This window comes from Callithrix jacchus, chromosome 16, assembly GCF_049354715.1.
Source record: "Callithrix jacchus isolate 240 chromosome 16, calJac240_pri, whole genome shotgun sequence".
In the NCBI taxonomy this organism is placed as follows: Eukaryota; Metazoa; Chordata; class Mammalia; order Primates; family Cebidae; genus Callithrix; species Callithrix jacchus.
In genome coordinates, this window is record NC_133517.1 from 62,721,918 (window position 1) to 62,743,152 (window position 21,235).

The 21,235-nt window shown below is 46.9% G+C and overlaps 1 protein-coding gene across 8 annotated transcripts in view; it reads left to right on the top strand.

The window, feature by feature from the left end:
- The window catches only part of ZFAT (zinc finger and AT-hook domain containing), a 220,046-nt gene that overhangs the window by 65,503 nt on the left and 133,308 nt on the right, over nt 1-21,235 (top strand). The gene's annotated exons all lie outside the window — the stretch shown is intronic.

Sequence of the window (21,235 nt, forward strand, 5' to 3'; positions counted from 1 at the left end):
CTCTGTCAGATTTTTCTCTAGCCTTATAAGCAATGGAAGTGGCACCCTGTGTGGATTCCTGATGCTTATTTTCTACTCTGTAATAATTAGGCAGTCTCCTCAGCAATGGCAGACAGACAGGGTCCTTTCTAATCAGATTATTGGCTCCCTCCAGGAATAGCTGTAGAGAAAATGGCCTCATATACCATTGATTTGAATGACCTAAATGGACTTTAATTTAACAAATACCAAATGGAAAGGTAGACACTCTGGTGTTTTTCCCCTTTTGGACACTGTTGAAGCTCTAAAATACGCAGAAATGACCTTATGCCCAGCTGCCTTGTGGCTGGCATCCATGCGATTGCACCACGTACCCTAGTTTGCCAAGCACAATATTACAATTTGGAAAATTCTCCAGTAATTGTTTTAATACGTTTTCTGTGAAGTGCAGTCTAGTGACATTTCAAACAACTCACCTTGGCTCTATATCTTGTTAAAACAATTAAAATAAAACAAAACAAGCGTTTTCTTACCCTGAACAGTTGCAAGTTAAAATAACACTTTCGATATATATTCAACATTTATTTTACTCTGCATTTGACTGGTAAAAGAAACCAGAAAAAGAATTTTTTTCCCCCCTGCAGTTATGTAGAACAGCTGGTGTTTTGAAAATGTTTTGCAGCCTACAGAAATCAATATGTCAAATTTATAAAAGTGACTTCTGAACTTTTCTAAGTTTGTTATTTGTGGGGTCATTTTATGCAAGGAGAGTTGTGAAAATTTCCTCTTATTCTTGTTAAATTCTTCCTATCAAAGACAAGGCATTCATTTCATGGTCTTACTTAAGATGCACCTGTATTTTTCATGACGATTTTTTATTACAGTGTTCCAGGTCTCTGCCTTCTACTGTATTTGTGTTAACAAAACAGCTGTCTTGATAAACACCTGCCATGACTGAAAATGGTTTTGAGTTAGTCATGTTTGAAAATTTGCAGGTGGAAATGTCAGTTTCTGAACATCCCGCTTTTCTTTGTGGAAAGAGTAATGTCTGTTTCTTTTTGCTGCCTATAAACCCTCATTTTTTCCTCTGTACTAACTAGGTGAGTGGGAGCCCAGTGGTCTCCAGCTATGCCTGGTCTTGGGCGTACTTGGGAGTGTGGCTTATGCATGGCCCCATTCATGCCGCTGCTTCTGCCTGCCTGCTCTGTGAGTGGCCCCTCTTCTGCATATCATGTTGCTGTCCCTGATTAAGGAGAGACATGGTTACACCTGATAGCAAAGCTACCCTGAGTGACAGTGGCTCCATTCTTGTGCTTGCCTTCCTGTTGGTGTTGCAGGTCCTCAGGGGCTCTGCTCATTCAGGGACCCACTGGAGTGAGCAGCCACCATCTTGAATATGGCTGGTCATGGTACAGGAGGGAAGAGAGCCCTGGGTGGTTTCACCTTGGCTCATAAGAACATCTGTCATTTCTTCTCTGCACAGTTCACTTGCCAGTGTATTGGTCCATTTTCACACTGCTATAAATAACTACTTGAGACTGGATAAGTTAGGAAGAAAAGAGGTTTAACTGATTCATAGTTCTGCGGGCTTAACAGGAAAGCATGACTGGGAGGCCTCAGGAAACTTACATGCCAGAAAGCGAAGGGGAAGCAAGGGCCTTCTTTATGTGGTGGCAGGACAGGGAGAGAGAGTGAATGAAGGGTGAGGTGCCTCACACTTTTAAACCATCAGATCTCATGAGAACTCACTCACCATCATGAGAACAGCAAGGAGAAATCTACCCCCATGATCCAGTCACCTCCCAGCAGCCCCCTCCTCAAAGTCAACATGTGATTTGGTTGAGGGCACAAATCCAAACCATATCAGCCAGCAGGGATCACATGGCCCCACCTGACCTCAAGGAGCCAAGAAGTGCAGTTCTGTCCTGTTTTTGGGGTAGGGGAGCCCTGGAAATGCTTGGTGACCATTACTGGTGATGGCCACATGGTTCTTATCCATTTCCCTGATTCTCCCACCAGCTGTGTTCTCACGTCTTGCAAATATCTTCCTTACCCATGTTTCAGTGTAGGTGTCCCCCAGGTGATTTAAGTTATGCAGCGTGTTCAACCCTAAACTCATCTAACTCCCAACTGGTGTTCCTCTTCTATTTCATGTTGGTGACTGGCCCCACCATTCAGCCAGAAACATCCCTGTCACATCCCAACACTTACCATGCTCGATTGACCATCTGCTGAATATCTCAGTCCTTCCCCCATCCCTGCTCTTGTCCTTGTGGCTCCATCACCTTTTCTGTGGACTCTTGTGACAGCTCCAGTCTGCCAGTCTACTCCAATTCATGCCCTGTGTACACCAGCCATTTGCAGATATTCTGGGGGATTTATCCCCAATGAATATTTATTTAGTAATAAGTTGTATTTTTAAGATTTAATAAGCATCTATAGAGTTCTTACTATAGGCCTGCCTCTCTTCTGGGTGTCTTACAAATATTAATTCATTTCCTCTTCATAAAAGCCCTATGAGGTAGTTACTGTTTTTATTCCCATTTTATGGATGAGGAAACCGGGGCACACATCCCATCCAGTGTCACACTGTAGTAGGTGGTGGACTCAGGCCTTTTGGCTCAGATCCACAGACTGCTGTGTTAATATGCATTAGGTGTTATAATACACACATAAATGGTAAGTTCCAGAAGGATGAGCTCAGAAAGGTAAAGAGGAGTTCTTCTATTTTATCCCCAAATTTCAGTGGGTTTTCTTAGATATCCCCTGGCTGTCTGCCTGTCACCTTCCATCTTGTCTCCCAGTGTTAAGCATCTTTATGACGTATGAACTCATCTTATCCTTACTGTGAAGGCGCCCCTCCATGACACCCACTGCTGTTCAGGGACAGTCTAAGTTCCTTAAGAACTTGCTCTGTCACTTAGGACCTAGTGTTTTCCGCTCTGCACCCTGACTTCTTACCCTGTCCCACTTTGCCCACCTCTGGATCAACAGTGAACGTCTGAAAGCCCCCAGTGTCCTGTGCTTTTACCATCTCTTGTACATGTCACTCTTTTTGCTTAGAATGTCTGTTTGCCCTTTTCCCTCTGCATGTGCTTAACCTTCAATGATCCTGGCACATGCACAGGCCCCCAGAGCCAGCGGGGGTCCCATCCTGTCATCTGTCCCTTCTCTGAGGAATGCCTCAACCCTCTCCTGTGCCAGTGATTCCTGCTGGTCTTCAAGTCACAGCCTTATTTCCCCTTTCCAGGCACCTCCAGAGTCTCCTCTCTTGTGCTCAGCTTCCCCGCAGACCCGGACTTCTCACTGCTGGTTTGTGTGTTTGTCTCCCCATCAGCTGATAACTGCGAAGGCCGGAGCCCACGCTTGCACCATGGCCTGGTTCCCTGTGGATGGAATCGGGGCCTGTCTCTCTTTTCTTCACCGAAGTCCAGGCCCAAACTCTAGTCCTTGGTGGATTTGTCACAAACAGACCAAGTAACTTGTTCTGTGTGAGTATGTCATTTCCTGGCTCTGTCTCTAGCATTCAGAACAGTGCCTGGCACATAGCAAGGGCTCAGTAAATATCTTTTGAATGAAAAATGCCAATTCTCATAGAACAGACACAAGAACTGTGCAATGTCTAATGGGTGTGGAACTCAAAGTTAATTATTTTATACCTTCCATTTGTATTTCTCTGTGGAAGGGGCCCAGTGATGTGGGTGAGGCCCCAGGTAGTTACATGCTGCTGGCTGGCTAACTGCCATCCATACTTGCTCCCGTGCATTTTTGAATCTACAGCTGCTTTAGTTCTTTTTCTTCCTTCTCTCCTGCTTTTCACATTTTGACTTCAGCCATCAGTTTATTCGCCTGTATTTAAGGGTTACGTGTGGAAGTTACCTCTTGTTTGCCGTCTAATGCAGTCATTTGAATTAGAAACCTCAGCATCATGAATTTCTCCTGTTGTCTCATTTGCAAATCTCTCAGTCCCCTTGTCCTGCCAACATTTCTTTCTTCCTCCCATTGCCCCAGGTCCACTGTCATTACCTCTAATGCAGACGGTTTGGAACAGTCTTCAGCCTGGCCACTCTCCTTCCAAATCTGCTCCCTATAAGCCCGCCCTCGCAGAATAGTGTGAAATACATGGGGGCCATCTTGCTTCCTGCCGATGGTCCTCCCATGGCTGCCCCTCGCCTGCTTTTTCTGGGCATAGATGGATCTCACCCTGTCCTGAGACTGCTTCGTCTTGGGCCACTGCCTCTGTATGCCATTGGCCCCCACTGGTCTTACGGATTCTTTTGTTCAGGCAGAGCTTTCTTCCTGGAAAGCCCCCTCACCCTCTAAGCCAGCTAATGAATCTGTCTCATTCCTTATGACGCGTCCAATACCTGCAATGTAGGCAGTGCTAGCAAACATCTGCCTGGTGAAAGTACCTGCATATGACCTTTATTACTCTAGTAGCTTCTTATACTTTACATAGTTCAGATAAAAAGCTCAGATCAATGACAGTAAGCTACATTATCAGAGTCGTTTAGAGAAGGAGGAACTGTGAGCCCTAGAGCCGTGAGCCCACGGGGAGCTGCAGCATCCCCAGAGGTGGGCCTGGGTGAGCAAACTTCAGTGTAGATCAGGCTGCTGGGTTTTACATACTTGTGTTTACACACTTCCAAACTTCCCAGAGGCCATCTCCTCCAGACCTTCTCAGAGATCCATGGAATCCCAAATCTTGGGTCAGTAGGGACTGTGAAGCTCACCTACCCCAGTTGGGTTCCCCAGTGATGCCGCTTCCTCTTCTGTGTGACCATCTGTCTCTGCTGCTGTGTGGGGCACTGTTTCTCTGCTCTAATTCGACCACCAGGCCAGGGCGCCATTCTCCTTTTTAGATGAAGACACTGAGGCTCTGCTAGGTGAAGGAAGTTGCCTAAGTCCTGCTAGTGAGTACCTGCCAGAACACGGATTCTGGTCCACGACCCTTGCACTTCCCAGCTCAAGCTCTTGCCCTGTGGATCCCGCAGTCTTCAGGGATGCTGCTCCTGATTGGCTGGTGCTCCAATTCTCCACCCTGTCCTGCTTCAGAGTCATGTGACTTCAAACTTCCAGTCCTGGTGGCAGTTATGTCTTCCTGAGAGACATGTCAGATAGAAACAGGGCTGATACTGGGCCCCTCCTCTCCCACTGCTGCTTACTGTGTCTCTTAGTGACCCAAGGGTGCTCAGGGCCCTTCTCAGAATCCCACCCCAGCAGAATCATGAAAGGAATACTTTCTTCTTCAGCATCTTGGAGGTCACCCTGGGGCTGCTGGCCCTCAGGGACTATGCGGTAGGCTGGTGTCTGGAAGCAAAGGGAATGGCCTCATCCTAGAGTTGCTGTTTGAAATTCAGCGACTCTCAGTGTGGAGGGTCCACGGTGGATGCAGTGTGAGGCAGTCCACAGGGGACCTTCACTCTAATTAACAACCTCATGATTGTGAAGACTGTGCTTGAGACTTGAGAAACACTGGAATGGGTGGCCCATGGCCATGCCCCGCAGCCTGTAAATCTTGATATACTGCTGGGGCTGGGGCTTCCAGTCTCAGAGACTGACTAAAGCCAAGGGCTGAGTGAGATTCCTGCAGTGGGTAGATTCTTCTCTTTTTCTCTCCTGCTTCCTGAGCTTGTAGTATTATGGACACCAAGTCAGACTTTGGGGATTTAAGTTGAGTAAGACTAGTCTATTCCCTCGAGCAGCTGAGTGTCTGGGGAGGAGGATAGTGATGTGAATGGATAACAGAATATAATGGGGAGGTGAGCCACATGCAGAGGGAGGCGGGCAGTACTGCATGTCTGCTGGAGCACCTCCTGGAAGGCTTCCTGGAGGAGGAGGGTGGCCCTGAACCCCATCTCTGAGGATGACTTGGCACTGGGGGAGGAGGTGGAGAGGAAATGGGATAGGCGTTTCTCTCGTGATGATCCATATAGAAGCCTAGAGATAGGGGAATGCAGGCACATGTGAGGAGATCTGGGACGATTGAGAAGAGCACATGCTGGAAGCAGGTGCCTGGCTGTTCTCCTGTAGTAAGAGAGATAGGAGGATGTGAGAAAGCCTGAGGGAAGAGGGCGAGGAAGAGCAGTGCACATTCAGCAGGTTGGAATCAGTGTGGATGTAATAAGTGCTTTTAACCGCTTTATTTGCAGGGTGGAATGAATTGGTGGCAGAGTCCCAGAATATAATCCCTTATCAGTCTGCTGTTCTGACAGCTGTTCTGGGCTTTTTATTAATGTGGCTGATGACACTTTACTCTCCAGGGTATTCTGAGATTTAATTAGTTCTTGGGCAATTTAGAATTGGTACTTTAGAATATTAGTGCAGTGTTAATTATAAATGAATGCATATGAACTAATTCCTACAAATGTGGGATTGCATTTACATTCAGCTCTTTAATTGCCTGCTTCCAGTTCAACATGCTTTGAGTTGTAACTTGCATGTGAGGTACTCTGTTCTGTGGGGAGTTCAAGGGTAAGAAATGCAGACACAAATCTTGCACTAAGAGTGTAGGGCTGGAAAACAAAGCAGGACTCTTCCTAAAGAAACGCTTCTAGAAGAGGTGAAATGGCAGATGAAGAACAGGAAGATTTTGAGGTAAAAGGAACTTACTTGCGAGATTTTGTATCAAATGGGCTTTGTTTTTCTTAGTAAGGCTTGAGAAGCTCATCAGAGTTAAGGGTGTGTGTGTGTGTCTGTGTGTTTGTGCGTATATGTCTCTGTGTGTGTGTGTGTGTGTGTGCGTGTGCACATGCACACGTGTCTGCACATTGGTGCTAAGAATGGGAACTTTTTGAACCCTCCTGTGGGTAATTCATGAATGTATCCGAGGCATTGAGCACCTACTGTTTGTGTACCAAGCATGGAGTGTTTGCTTACTGCAGGAGGTCGCATGAATGTCTGTGCAGTAGTTTCCCAGAGTGTAGCGGGCGGGGCAGAAATGACTTGGACACTCTGGGGAAGGCGTGGGGAATAGCTGGTAGGGCCTCCACAGGATCTTGGGGGAGCTCGCAGAAGGGGCTTCTGTAGTAGCCTGGAGTGCAGGTGAGGTGGGTGCTTTCTGGTGGCTCACTGGGGCAGAGAGTTGAAGTCCACATAGGTGGTGAGCTCTGAAGATTGTGGCTGTGGGTAGAGGAGGGCAGGGAGAAGAGAAGAGGAGGGGAGGGAGTACCACCCCAGCAAGAGGAAATAGCATTTGCGCAGGCATACCGGAGCCGCTGGCCATACACAGAAGGCTGAGGCCATGATCCTGGGGAGGGTTCTGTGGCATCTGGATCCAGCAGCAGGAGTCGAAATAAGAGGACATGTTGTAGAGATGTCAAGGAAGTGGAGTTCATGGGACCTGGTAGAGTTCACCGAGGGCAGCTGTCTAGGTTTTGGCTGGGGGCCAGGGTGAATGGTGGCTTCCCTGCCAACCTCGAGACCCCACAGCAGATGCAGATTTGGAGGAAAGAGGGTGAGTTAGTTGTGGCCACACATTGACCTGGGGACTGCAGGATGTCCAAGAGGGCATGCTGCCCTGCACGGAGTCTTGCATGAGGTCTCAAGTGGAGGAGGGGCATGAGTAGATGGGCCATCAGGGAAACTGGGTGGAAGCAGAAGGACCAGCCACCAAGGGCTTTCTGAGGCCCCCACAGGGGAGTATCCAGGGATGGAGAGCAGGGAAGATTGCCTTGAAGGAGGAAGAGGATGGGTTGAGGATGGTGAGTGACGCAGGGAGTTCAGTGAGAGGAAGCTGGGATGAAGACTCCACTGACTGCGGGTGTGCCTCATTGCTAACTGGAGTGGGAGCAGTGCCAGTGGAAGGGGGTCAGTGGGAGGTGCTTGCAGTGGGAGGGAATGAAGATGGGAATCCAGAGATGACTAAGAGGATGGCCTGGGGCAGCTGTCAGGATGCCAACAGGGGGCAGATGGCACACTCAAATGGGTGACTTGAGAAGCTAAGGAAGAGACTCTTTGTAAAGGTATGTTCATGTCTAGGTACAGCATCAGGTCATGGTATGGGAGTGAGGGCAGCTGGAACAGCAGGGTAAAGATGCAAGAGGAGAGAAAAGTCACCAGAACACCGAGGGAGAGAGAGCTGTGGCCTTTGGTAGAAGATGAGGTCTTCTACCTCGTCCTCAGTCTGTGATGACCTGGCAGCGGGGAGGTAGCCTGGAGAATAAATACCCACCCCCGACTCTCCCCTTCACTTTCATCTCCTGCTGGTGCCTCCAATGTTCAAACCCAGTTGGAGGCCACAGAGCAGTAGGCCCCATTTTGTGGTCCTTACTGGTCAGCCTTGGGAGCTGGGTGGAGAAGTGGGAGGGGTGACCTGGAAGGGCAAGCGGGACCTCTCCAGAACTTTAGGCGACTCTGGATGCTTGTTCATTACCTGCTCTTAAAAGTGTTCTTTGGGAGGCCAAGGTGGGCAGATCCTGAGGTCAGGAGATCAAGACCGTCCTGGCTAACTCAGTGAAACTCCATCTCTACTACACATAGAAAAATTTAGCCAGGCGTGGTGGCATGTGTCTGTAGTCCCAACTACTTGGGAGGCTGAGTCAGGAGAATTGCTCAGGGAGGAAGGGCTTCAACAGCTTGGGGCATGCACACCTGTTCACCAACATATGCTTCCCTCTGTAAGGTTTGCCTTCCACGTTGTGCAGTGTCATCGCTTTTTCAAATGCTGTCTTTTCCGAAGGAAATGAAATATAAAGCATTATGTTAATGTGCTAGGGTTGAAGAGCAGTGCTGCACAGTAAAAGTTAGCGTTCTTAGAACATCAGCAACTGGGAAAATACACAAAGCTAGGTGGTAGGGGGAGAAAGGGGCTCGGATGCAGCTCATGATTAATAAAAACCAAAAGAAACCAGAAAGAAGCTATCATCCCAACCTCAGGCCTGAGCTGGACTTTCATGTATATTTTGAGGCGTGAAGTCAACAGACTGGTGTGCAGCAAATGCTTCCTGAAGGCCTACTGTGTGTGCTCACCATGTGAGAAAGTTCTGTCTGTTCCCTCATGTGAACCTTCCAGTGACTCATTCTGCAGATGCGGCTAAGTTTAGAGTGCTCCAAACATCCAGCTGACAGGCAGAGCCTGGATCTTAGCTGAGATGCCTTTAACTCCAAGTCTTGTGCTTTTCACCATGCGTTCTCGAAACTGACTTTTTGTTAAAGCCGTATTTCACGTAGTATACTGTACCTCTTAATTCAGTGGTTTTAATGCGTTTCCAGAGCTCTTCAGAGATGCTTAGTGGCTGAGGCTGGAGGGATACTGAGGACAGGTGTGGGAGGCTGGCAGGGGAGGCTGGCAGGGGAGCCCATTCACTTTTGTCTCAGTGGTTGTACCTTTTATAGAGTATTTATGTTGAAATTGTCTAAAGAGCAGGAAAATGGTCCTGCTAGTTAAAACACTTTGAAAATTACCAACCCAGTGTGCTGACAATCACAACTGAATTCAGACAGTGAGGCTGTATGGTGGAAAACTTGATGGACAAGGGGACTTCTGCTAAGGGCCTTGTTTTCTGGAAGAGCACATTTGTAAGAACCTTGGACAAAAAAGTGAACCATAAAAAGATTGCTTAAAAAGATATGCTGTGTACATAATAGTAGAGTTACAGGTGCTAGTTAATGCTCATGAAAGTGCTTTGCAAACTGTCACGTGCCACTCAGAAGATATTATTATTATTACAGTATTAATAGTATAGTTTATCTCCCTTTTGTGATATTAACTAAAGGGAAAATACCAGAGAGGCATAGACTACTGTTAGAAATTTTCATTTACACCCACTGTTGCTGATGGAATTAATGCTGGCCTCCCTTCCTGTGGTCCGGCTTACCCAGGGGAGGGCCACTTGGGTTTGACATCATCTAGTCTGCTCTTCCTCTTAAGCATCTCAGACAGATTTCAGTTATTGATCTCACTAAAATTATATTCTATTTGCTCTTGGCTAAAGGGTCTTTTCTAGAGCTCAGTGAATATAGTTTTAAACATGTAATACAATTTGAAAACAAAATACTACCTTAGAATTAATTGTGTAATACATGTACATGTAGAAGCAGGATATTTGAAGAGGATTCATTTTGAAAACAGCATCTAGAGGGCTTGGAGTTTGACCTGGGTCACCCCAGCAGGCCCTGCACCCCCTGGGGTTCCCTTCAGTGTCCTTCTTTTCCACATTAGGATGTGTTTATTAAACAATACCGGCTTGCCAGCTATTCTTTGTCAAGTACCCTGCCTAGGCGCAGGGACTCAACTAGGTTTTCTTTGAAACAAGGGTTAGTAAATTATCCAAAATTTCCCATCAGCATCAGCCAGGGGGCTTGGATTTCAGCTGAAGGTCTCTGACCCTGCTCTATCCTGTCATCTCAGAAGGATGACTTTTAGCAGCCGTGTTTATTGCCAGAAGGTTCAGTCTATCTCAGTGCAAGGGAGATAGACATTTACTTGTTGAACAGAACTCTGGCTTTCTTCAATTCCCAATAATTGCCTCTTCATAGCACAGAGAATCAACACAGAGCTGGAAGAGCTGGGCACGCCATTGACAATCCAACAGGGGACTTTAAAAGCCTGGGCCTGGATGCCAGGCCGGAGCAGCAGTCTGTCACACCCGGGAGCCATCTGCGCAGTTGACTGTGCAGCGTGCCTTCTGGGGCTGGAGTGGGGCCTTTCATCTGCCTGGAGTGATTAGGAGCAAATGACCTCTTGCTATGTGTCAGCACTTGGCTGAAGGGGCACAGAGCCAATGCCAGTCTTCCTTTGTCTACCTCAGCCTTCAGCACAGCTGGTCCCAAGCCCCCCATCCCCTACTCCCCCCATCAGAGAGAGGTGGGCGAGGAGGAACGGAGCATTGTTGAGTGCTGCAGTGCCTGAGCTGCCTGTAAGTCTAACAGTGCTGCCTGGGGCAAAAGCAAAAGTGACGTTCATGGAAACTACTTACAGGTCCACCAGGCGGGCCCCTCTGTCCTCCCCACCACCTTAACACGTATAACACTTTGCCATTTGACCGTCCCATTGTGGAGTCAGCTATTCAGTTGGTTCCTCTCAGTTCTCTGTCTAAACTTCTGCTCCTGCACAGCATCAAAGGCAGGAGGGGTCATGGGAAGCCCTCACCTTGCAGTCTGCTGGACTTTGATGGGATGCTGGGTGTGCCACTCATGGGGACAGTGTCCAGGCTCAGTCTCCTCTTCTCCTCACTGAGCTGTGGACTCCTTATCTTTATAAGGGACTTGGGAGCAGTCCTGCCTCACTAGGATGGTGGAGACTGAGAAAGTTGGCGGCATGTGCAGCGTCCTGAGTGACTGGCAAGAGGCCTTCCCTTGCTATTTGTTTAATGACTGGATGACTGTACCACTTTGTGAGGTTGGAGGTCCTTCCTCTCTTTCCCCACTTTACTGAATGTCTGTGATGTTTTGGGCACTGTGGAAGACTTCCAGTGAAATAGGCTAAGTCCTACCAGGCCTTACTGAAGTCACACCCAACTAGGGAAGACAGACAAGAAACAAGTAAACCAATTCATAAACAAGCCACTCACAATAACTGTCCTCATCAGTAGAGACTGTTTGTGTGAGATGGTTTGCTAGATCAGAACTTAGAGCACTAGATCCCAGTGGCAGGGGGTCTGCGATTGCAATGGTCTGACTTTTTGACTTCCGGTTTTTCAGCTTTACTGTGGTGCGAAAGTGACATGCATAGTAGAAACTGTACTTTGAATTATAAATGTTGATCTTTTATTTTTATTTATTTTTTGTATTGCTATAAAATTTGTAATTTTTTTATTATTAAACAGGCTTTGTGTTAAATGATTTTGTCTAAATATAGGCTAACATAAGTGTTCTGAGCCCATTTAAGGTAGGATAGGCTAAGCAATGATATTTGGCAGGTTAGGTGTTTTAAGTGCATTTTTGACTTAACGCCATTTTTGGCATAGGATGGCTTTATTGGAATGTAACTCTCATCGTAAGTTGAGGAGCATCCGTAATTAACAACACAAACTTTTCCGACTTCCCAAAGGCCTACATTCTACCATACTCAGGTAAAATGATTACCTTCTAACATACTGTGTAATGTAGTTATTTATTATGTTTTAAACTGATTGTCTCTTTCCCCACTAGTGAGTAAACTCCAGTGGGCAGGGCTCTCTCTCTGTTTTGTACACTAAGGTATTACAAATGCTAGAACAGTGCTGAACACTCCGTATCTGCTGAATGAACTGTGGCTAGTAAAGAGCAAATAAATGCTGTAGTGTGCACATAATTTCCAAGTAAAATTGATTTCTTCTGTGCAGAAATGGTATTTTGTTTGAATATGGACACTTAAGAAAATTTGAAAACGGGAAAGTGAGAAAAGAAAACCATCTCATGAAGAGAATGTTTTATTTAGTAGTAGGGAATAATTGCTGAACTTTGTGTTGGAGATAGAAATTCTATTTTCGGAGGAGACACACTTGGTATGAATACTTTACCAAACTGAGGGGAGGGTAACCAGCAAGCAAGCATAGGAACTGACGAGGCAGACTTAAAATCCAACCTGAAGTTGACCTGGCCCTTCCTAGTCACAGCCCGCCACTCTTCTGCAAGTAAAAGTGCACAGAGCCTGTTGAATTCGCCTCAGGTTCCAGCAGCGCCAGGCAGGGAGGATGGGGCTTTCGGTCAGGAGTGAGTATCCCACAGTGTGCTCAAAGAGCCCACCTGTCCTGGGATCCTGTGGGTGGGGAGTGCGGGCTGGGAGCCAGGACTTGGCTGGGAAATTCCCTGTGAGTTCTTGAGGCTGTCTCCTCTCCCAGCCACCGAAGAACCAGTGGTGCTGGCAGTGGGGACTTACTAAATAAATCACAGTCACTTATAGAGACCGGAAACCAGGGGTGTGACTGCCTGCCTCATTCTGGAGCAAACACCCCATATACCAAGACAGTTTGGGGTAGGAAGCCGGCAGACACTCACACCCCACCCCGTGCTACACCTCTCTTCTGTTGTCACAATTGCACAAGATGACGAGTGTCTCTGGAGCAGGAGTGTGGGTATCTGCAAAGTGTCCTTCTCTGTTCGTGTTTCCTGTAAAACTCATAGCAATGAATTTGCTCATGGTAACTGTATTAGTTTGTTTTCACACTGCTGATAAAGACATAGCCAAGACTGGGAAGAAAAAGAGGTTTAATTGGACTTAAAGTTCCACATGGCCGGGGAGGTCTCAGAATCATGGTGGGAAGCAAAAGGCACTTCTTACACAGTGGCAGCAAGAGAAAAATGAGGAAGAAGCAAAAATGGAAACTCCTGATAAACCCACCAGATCTTGTGAGACTTATTTACTATCCTGAGAATAGCACAGGAAAGACCAGCCCCCATGATCCAGTTACCTTCCCCTGGGTCCCTCCCACAATGTATGGGAATTCTGAGAGATACAATTCAAGTTGAGATTTGGGTGGGGACACAGCCAAACCATGTCAGTAACCGTGGTTGAAACTAACTGCAATTTAGTGAATCAAGGCCATGGTTTATGGCAACTTGGAGGGCTCTTGTGCATGTGCAGTGCGGGTTGGGCAGGGCAGCTTGTTTCTAAGCAGGTCACCATACAAACTGTTTTGTAGTGGTGAAGTCTCTATTTAAAGAGTGATTCACAGGTAGTGTTGTAGACAGCATTCCTTTGAGATGGCTGGGTGATAACTGCCTGATGATTGGAAATTGTACAGAGGACCCCCACCATCCCATCTGTCCCTAAAGGCTTGGGGTGGCTGAATCTACGTTAGAACCCGGACTTTCTGTCATGGTTCTTAGCATGTTGCTAATATCATTGCCCAATAAATTTCTAATCTTCTTTTCTTTTTTGAGACAGAGTCTTGCTCTGTTGCCCAGGCTGGAGTGTAATGGCATGGTCTCGACTCACTGCAACCTTCACATACTGGTTTCAAGTGATTTTCCTGCCTCAGCTTCCCGAGTAGCTGGGATTACATGTGCATGCCACCACGCCTGGCTAATTTTTGTATTTTTAGTAGAGACGGGTTCCACCTTGTTGGCCAGTCTGGTCTTGCACTCCTGACCTCATTATCCACCTGCCTCAGCCTCCCAAAGTTCTAGGATTACAGGCGTGAGCCACCGCACCTGGCCAGAAATTTCTCTCTCTTTTTTTTTTTTTTGTGAGGTTTTCTTACATGATCTTTATTTTTTTGAGGTAATTTCATTCTATTTCTAGTTTGTTGAGAGCTTTTTATGAAAGGATGTTGAATATGTCAGATGCTTTTTTTAAATTGCATTTTAGGTTTTGGGGTACATGTGAAGAACATGCAAGATAGTTGCATAGGTACACACGGCAGTGTGATTTGCTGCTTTCCTCCCCTTCACCTATATCTGGCATTTCTCCCCATGCTATCTCTCCCCAACTCTCCACCCCCTGCTGTCCCTCCCCTATTCCCCCCAACAGACCCCAGTGTGTAGTGCTCCCCTCCCTGTGTCCATGTGTTCTCATTGTTCAACATCCGCCTATGAGTGAGAACATGCGGCATTTCATCTATCAAAATTATCATGTGCTTTTTATACCTTATTCTGATAATATGTTGTATCACATTTACTGATTTGCATATGTTGAACTGTCTTTGCATACCAGAGATAAATCCCACTTGATCACAGGTTGTCATCATTTTTCCTGTGCCATTGAATTCAGTTTTCTGCTATTTTGTTGAGGATTTTTACATCTATTTTCATTGGGGATACTGGCTTTTAGTTTTCTTCTTTTGTAGGGTCCTTTTAGAGTATCAGGTATAATGTATCAGGTGTAATGCTGGCCTCTTAAGATGAATTTGGAAATGTTTCCTTCTCTTCAGTTCTTGGAAGAAATTTCTAATCTTAGTTGCTTTTGATAATACTAGCTGGTACATTATGTTGTATATTTATTTAATTTGCATGGTAGGTGATAAGAGTCTTAAAAGCAAAGCTAAATGTAAAACAAGATATTTTGAATTCAACGAACTGAAGTACTTGCGACATAGGAGGAGGACTTTGTTCCTTGGGAGAATGTGGAGGTAGGGGTTTCCTTGCATCACTGTCTCTGGACAGCCATGGTTTCTGCTCTGGTTGTGTGGGTGCATGGGACACTCTCATGGCCATCTGGAGCCACCAGATGTAGGAGGCTCTCCCCTAGATTGCCTCTGACTACTAACTTAATTTCATCTGGTTCTTAGGATTTCTAAATTTGGTGCCCATCAAGGTGACCGGCAAGAGCTGGCAGTGTGAGTAGCTGTGATGTGTGGTTGAGAGAGTCTTTGGGTTGGTGTCCCAGATATGTTTTCAGAAGGCAGAGAAGATGGACATTGATGGGATGTTTAATATGTTCCCGGGATTTTCCTAGTAATTACGTTGTTTCTTCCTCCAGCAATCTTTTGAGGTTCTTATTTATATTTTATTTTTTAGGAGTGATGTTAGGGAGAGTAATCAGTTGTCCAGAGTTCCATTGCAAGTGGTTAAATTGTGTGCTACCCCAGCCTCTCTGACTCCAGAATGCTGCATGCCCACAGCCTCTCTGCAGTGGTTTCATTAACCAGCCCCTGAGCTGCCCAGGCCAGCTGGTTTGTAGTGAGCTCACAGTATGACGCAATGCAGCCGCCATGCGCAAGAGGGAGAACCCACACCCGTCCACAGCTATGGAATTTGTAAAAGGAGAGGAAGCTGGAGGGGAGCGTAGGCAGGAAAAAGAGAAAAGTTTATAAAGTCAGTAATTCAGAGGAAGAAAGAGACTATTGAAAAACGCCTATTGAGTCCATGATACATGTGAGCTGAAGATGAGAAATGCCAAGCCCTCAGAAAAGCATCCTCAGTATGACTTCTAGCTTGGGTCCCCGAGGCATTTCAGTGGAGAAAAGACAACTTTGAAAAGTACAGAGGTGGGTCAAGTGAGGATATGGGGAAATAGGTGAACAACCCGGTCAAGTGGGAATGAGGACTTTGGTATCTAAAAGGAAGTGGGCAGAAAATTACTAATGAGGCTGTTGTTAAAATGTCTTCTCTTTTACCCCGTACCCTCCTTGCTTTCTGCAAAGAAGTATTGAGCCCCTGCCACACACCAGACCTCATGCTGGGGATGAGAAGCATGCAGTTGAGCGGCTGTGAGAGAGCTGGGTTCAGGGCTGTGAGGAGCATGGCACATGCAGGAGTGCAATTGAGAACCTGATCTTTCTCTGCATAAAGCATCTGCTTTCGTAGGCCAGAGTCTCTGGATGGCATCTGGGTCTCCATGCCAGTTCTTCTCCTGCTTCACCTCCCAACCCCCACATACTGGGTGTTTTACCAGGAGTTGTTTGCTACTCCCTAAAAGCACCTGGCATTTGCCTCTGAGTGAGTAGGCCTGTTCTTTTTCTGAGGGACTCCTGTTCTTTCCGCAGTGCTCCAGGCCTTGAGGGATCAGTTAAGTTCATCTCCAAGGGCCATTTCCAAGGCTATTCAGTGCAGTGCCTAGCACCATGGTTCCTGAATCAGTTGGAAAACTTGGTGTGGAAGCTTCTGAAGCTCTCAAGAATAGAATGCAATGTGCACGGGCTGTGGATCCGTGTTGCATGAGGGTCCCAGAGAATTGAGGTTGCCCCTGGAAGCAGCTTTGGCTGCAGGTAGTTTACTTGAGTGGTAGTCCCAGGAAGCAGGAGCTAGGGAGGGAGAAGAGTGTGACAGGGAAGGAGCAATGCCAAGGGCTTGTTAGTGGGGTCCCTGCTATATGTAGTAGGAATTTGATTCTCAGGAAGCTACCATGGACCAGGCACAGTAGCTCACACTTGTAATCTTAGCACTTTGGGAGGCCAAGGTTGGGTGGATCATTTGAGGTCAGAAGTTTGAGACCGGTCTGGCTAACATGGTGAAACCCCATCTCTACTAAAAAAGTAAAAAATTAGCTGTGTGGGATGGTGTGCACCTGTAATCCCAGCTACTTGGGAGGCTGAGGCACGAGAATCACTTGAACCTGGGAGGTAGAGGTTGCAGTGAGCCGAGATTGTGCCATTGCACTCCAGCCTGGCAGCCTGGACAACTAAGTGAGATTCTATCTCAAAAAGATGCTGCCATGGTGACTCCCAGAATTGTCTGCCTGTACAGTGTCCAGAGCACTGCTTCCACCTTAGCCTTATGGGCCATGGGACATGAGGAGAGTCCCGCTGTCCCTTGCCGAGGGGAGGACCAGAGCCTGCACTCCGTGTGGACCTGAGGCTGGTGTGGTCCAATGGGTCATAGGTGTGTGGCGTTCTGTCCCCTACTGTTTTGTCTCTTCCAGGGTTTTTTTTTCTGTCTCTCATATTTTTCACTCCTTCTTTTCTCCCTGCAACCTCCTTACTCCTCTCTTCTTTCGTATGTAACAGTTCCACCTCTTTGTATGTGAGGGCCTTAGAATTTACAGGTTTATACATTGTTTGGTCTGACTTCTGTGGTTCAGAGTCTTTTCCACAGCATTTTCAGTGGTATCTGTGACTTCCTGGAAAACCCTCCTCAGAAGCATGTCTGAAAAACACCCTTTCCTTGGACAGCTCTAACTGCTGAGAGTTCCTTTCACTGGTCTGAAATCTGTTGTGGGGGACATCTACCCATTGGTCCTAGCTTCATCTTTTTGAACACGACAGAGCAAGTCTTCATTGTCTGGCTCCAGCCCTTCATACTCCGGAGGCCCATATTAGGCTTCATAAAATCACAAGAAGACATGGATGGGCCCAACCTCCAGGAGGTCACAGTATGGATAAGGCATATCAACAGATAATTGCAAGCAGTGTGGGAGGTCCAAACGTTGGTTTGGTGCTGTGTTTGTGTAAGGAGGATGGAGGAAATAAGGTGAAGGGCACAGAGTATCACAGAGGAGGGAGATCTGAGCTGCCTTTTGGTTTATCATTCAGACGAGCAGGGGTGTATGGATCAGAACGTTGTGCAGTGCATGGCTGTGTGCAAAGGTCCAGGGGCTGTGAACAGCACCAGGTGTTGGTCAACTTGTAGTTCAGCATTGATGGAGCCCAGAGGGGTGGGAGGTAAGTAGGTGAGGGCATGTGCTTGCAAGTCATGGCCTTGATGGTACAGGGATAGTGGGAAAGGCTGTATGGCAAATCTTGGAGGATTTTACCTAGCACTTTTTCCTAACGGAGATGGGAAGGAGCCAATGGAGGGTTTTAAGCAGGCAAGTGAGAGGATTAGATTTCGATTTTAAAACAGTTCACTCTAGGGTCTAGGTGGAGGATGGTTTGGAGAGTGTTAGTCAAGATACTGTTAGCAGAGGCACTGGTTGAAAATGAGTTCAATATTGAGAATGTTCTCTCGTGTAAAAACATGCCCAGGCACAGTGGTTCCAGGGCAGGTTCAGGGGCACATCTGTGCCAGGAAAGCCCCAGGATCCACCTCTCTGTGATGCTTGAGGCATTATCATGGTCTTTCAGTCGGCCTCTCCTCGCTGCTACATGGTTGCCTCAGTTCTGGCAGTGGATATAGCAACACTCAGCCGAGGAAGAGAGGTGGTACTTTCTTCACGAGGAAGGAAACCACTTCTGGAAGACCCTGGACCCTTCTTTTCAGACCCCATTGGCCAGGCTTGGGTCCTGTAACCCTGGATGTCAGGACGGAGCTGCATTCCGAGTTCCTGGAGTGGGAGGTGGCATGACCCTCGAGGAGGGACAGGTGTTGGGAATGGGCAGGCTGGATACCAACAGTGTACATCCCAAAGCAGCCGCAGGGAAGGAAACTCAAATCAGAGCTGTGGGAATGGTGAGGGGAGAGATGAGGTTCTTGTCCAGTCTTTTCTTCTCCACCAAGGCCAACTCAGGTCTCTACTGGTTTGTAAACTGGCCTGGCGCCAGACCTTAACCCACATCCGGGCACCCAGTTCTGTCATGTGTTCTTAACATGCGATGCCGAAAGCAGAGTCCAGACGCGGTCGATCTGGTGCAGAGCCTGGCGGTCTCTTCAGCCGCTTCTTGTTAGTGCAGGTGAACGTAATTTGGTTTCTGTTGATTCATGCTGTTAACCTGGGTTCAGCTTCTGGCAAGGTCTAATTCTCAGGTCTTTTTTTTAATGTGAACACATCTATTCCTGGCATATCACCCACATATTGAATTGTATCCCATGGTGAATTGCGGTGTGAAGTAAAACATCATTTTAAAGCAAAGAATTCTGTAATCTGTTGTTTCTACCTTTTTATAGCATTCAGTATATTCTGCTATAGTTATTTATGCGTGTGTATCACCCAGTATGTGGGCCACAAAAAGAACTTCTGTGACTCAGGCAATTTGTAGACCTTTTGAAATGTTTTTATAGGCACTAAATAGTAAAATAAGACAAAAACTGCTGTTAGGCATGTTGCAAATCAAGCCTACAAAACGTCGGCGCTGCCAGCGACATTGAGATCACCTGTTTCCCCATTCTGCAGCTTTGCAGAGTCATCCTGTTCTTCAAGGGAGGGACGTGTCTGATGGTCTTGACTTCTTCCCTCTAGCCTGAGAGAGCGATGCGCAGATCCGTCTGACTCATGATCTCATCTATTCGTGCTTTTCAGTTCAATGTTATATTTAATGCTGATTCTAGTTATATGATTAAGGACCTTTTCCAGTGAATTAAAGAACTTCCATAAAACTGTTTCACTAGGTCTTAAAAATGGTCCAGGCACCTGGATTATGGGATAAACACCCAAAAAAACTTCATAGAACCTAGAAAATTAGAATGTTTATTTTGACCAGTCTGCCATTAGCCAAGTTTTTTCTTGCCTCTTCTTGAGGGAGCGTTCCTTTAACCAGCCTGCCTCCCTAAGAAAGAATACTTCTCCATTTTATGTTTTCCCTTCAGGTGTTTCTTGGTACCTTTACTTGGGGAACTGGCTTCAGGCAGTCGAATCACGGAAAACGGACTGACCGAATGACCTCTGGCTGTCTCCCTTCGGTTGCTCCTGTTTCTGTCATATTACTGCATAGGTGCATATCCTATCTCACCTCCCCGATAACCCCACCTGGCGGCACTTACCAGTCCGCCGCCTTGCACCTCCACATCCCACCTCCCTTCATCCATTTCCACACTCACGGCTGAGAAAGGCTTATGTGGAATTGTTCCCTGTGCATTTGTCATATGTTCTGAGGAAGTGATTTTCGGGCAGGTTATTTCAGGTTTTGTGGCTCTGTTTCTAAGAAAGAGAAACCTCCTTTTCCTGCCTTCCCTATATTTCCTCCTCACTTAGGAGTCTCACTGTGCATCCAAGATGGCTCCTTTGTTCTTCAGTTGGTTGTCGAAGCTTTTCTTAGCCCTCAGGCTGATGCCAAGGGTAGCCATGTGGAACTAGCTGCCGTTCTTTCTGTGGCTGACACATTCCCTCTTCAGTGTATTTCAACATTTTTGAACTCATTCAGTTTGCTCTCTGCAGCAGCGGCACAAATATAATCCAGCTGTTCCCGGCTTGGACACCTGTGGCTCTCCATGATGGCCTTCCAGAGGTTTCCAGCAGGCAGGAAACCAGGCATCGTTTCCCTTTGCTCTTCCATTGTTTTAAGAAACTGTAGACTAGAGTCAGCCTTGAAAAATCAGAGGATTTCATGTAGGAAATCTAGATTTCTAGTCTCACTGTGAGCCATCGGTAGACATGACTGTCTTCCCACCAGCAGGCTGGTCGTCTGCGGGAACTTGAGCTTCCTTTCCTTCCAGCTTCTCCTACTCCTCAGGCCTGACTGGTCTTCAGGCACATCGATGTTTCATGCCTGGTTCCCCAAAGGAAGTTTCCGGACGTCTCATGGCCATTCAGGGCACTCTGGGACCTAACTCTGATACCCTCCCCTGGTTTAATTTCTGTCTCCTTGCTTCCTGATGAAGTGGTCACCATACAGGGTGCTTGGGCGCTGGTTTACACCTTGGCTCTGCTGTCTATGCCTAGATTGAAACACCATTTCCACCACATCCACTCCTTTGCCTCCATGCCCTTGCCTGTGTTTCCTGACCATTGCTTGCACATCCTTGCTCTTTATGTGCACCGAGGGTTTACCTCCCCATGAAGTGGAGAATCTACCATCCTTTCCTGTAACTATCTCAGGTCGTTTCTCATTTCATTTGGTGCATAGCAGATTGCCCTGGATTGCATGTGCTGTTTGCATGTCTGTCTCTCCCCTTGCACTGCAGGGCCCTCGAGGGCAGGGTCTGCACCTTATCACACTTTTTGTCCACCAGACCTGGTACACAGACAGTGGCTGATAAGTGTAAGTAGAATAAGTGAATGGTCTATTTCTTGGAATATACATCTTGGAGACGTTGTGTTCTCTGCAGTGTTGTTTATTAATGATTCTGAAGTCTGCTTGGC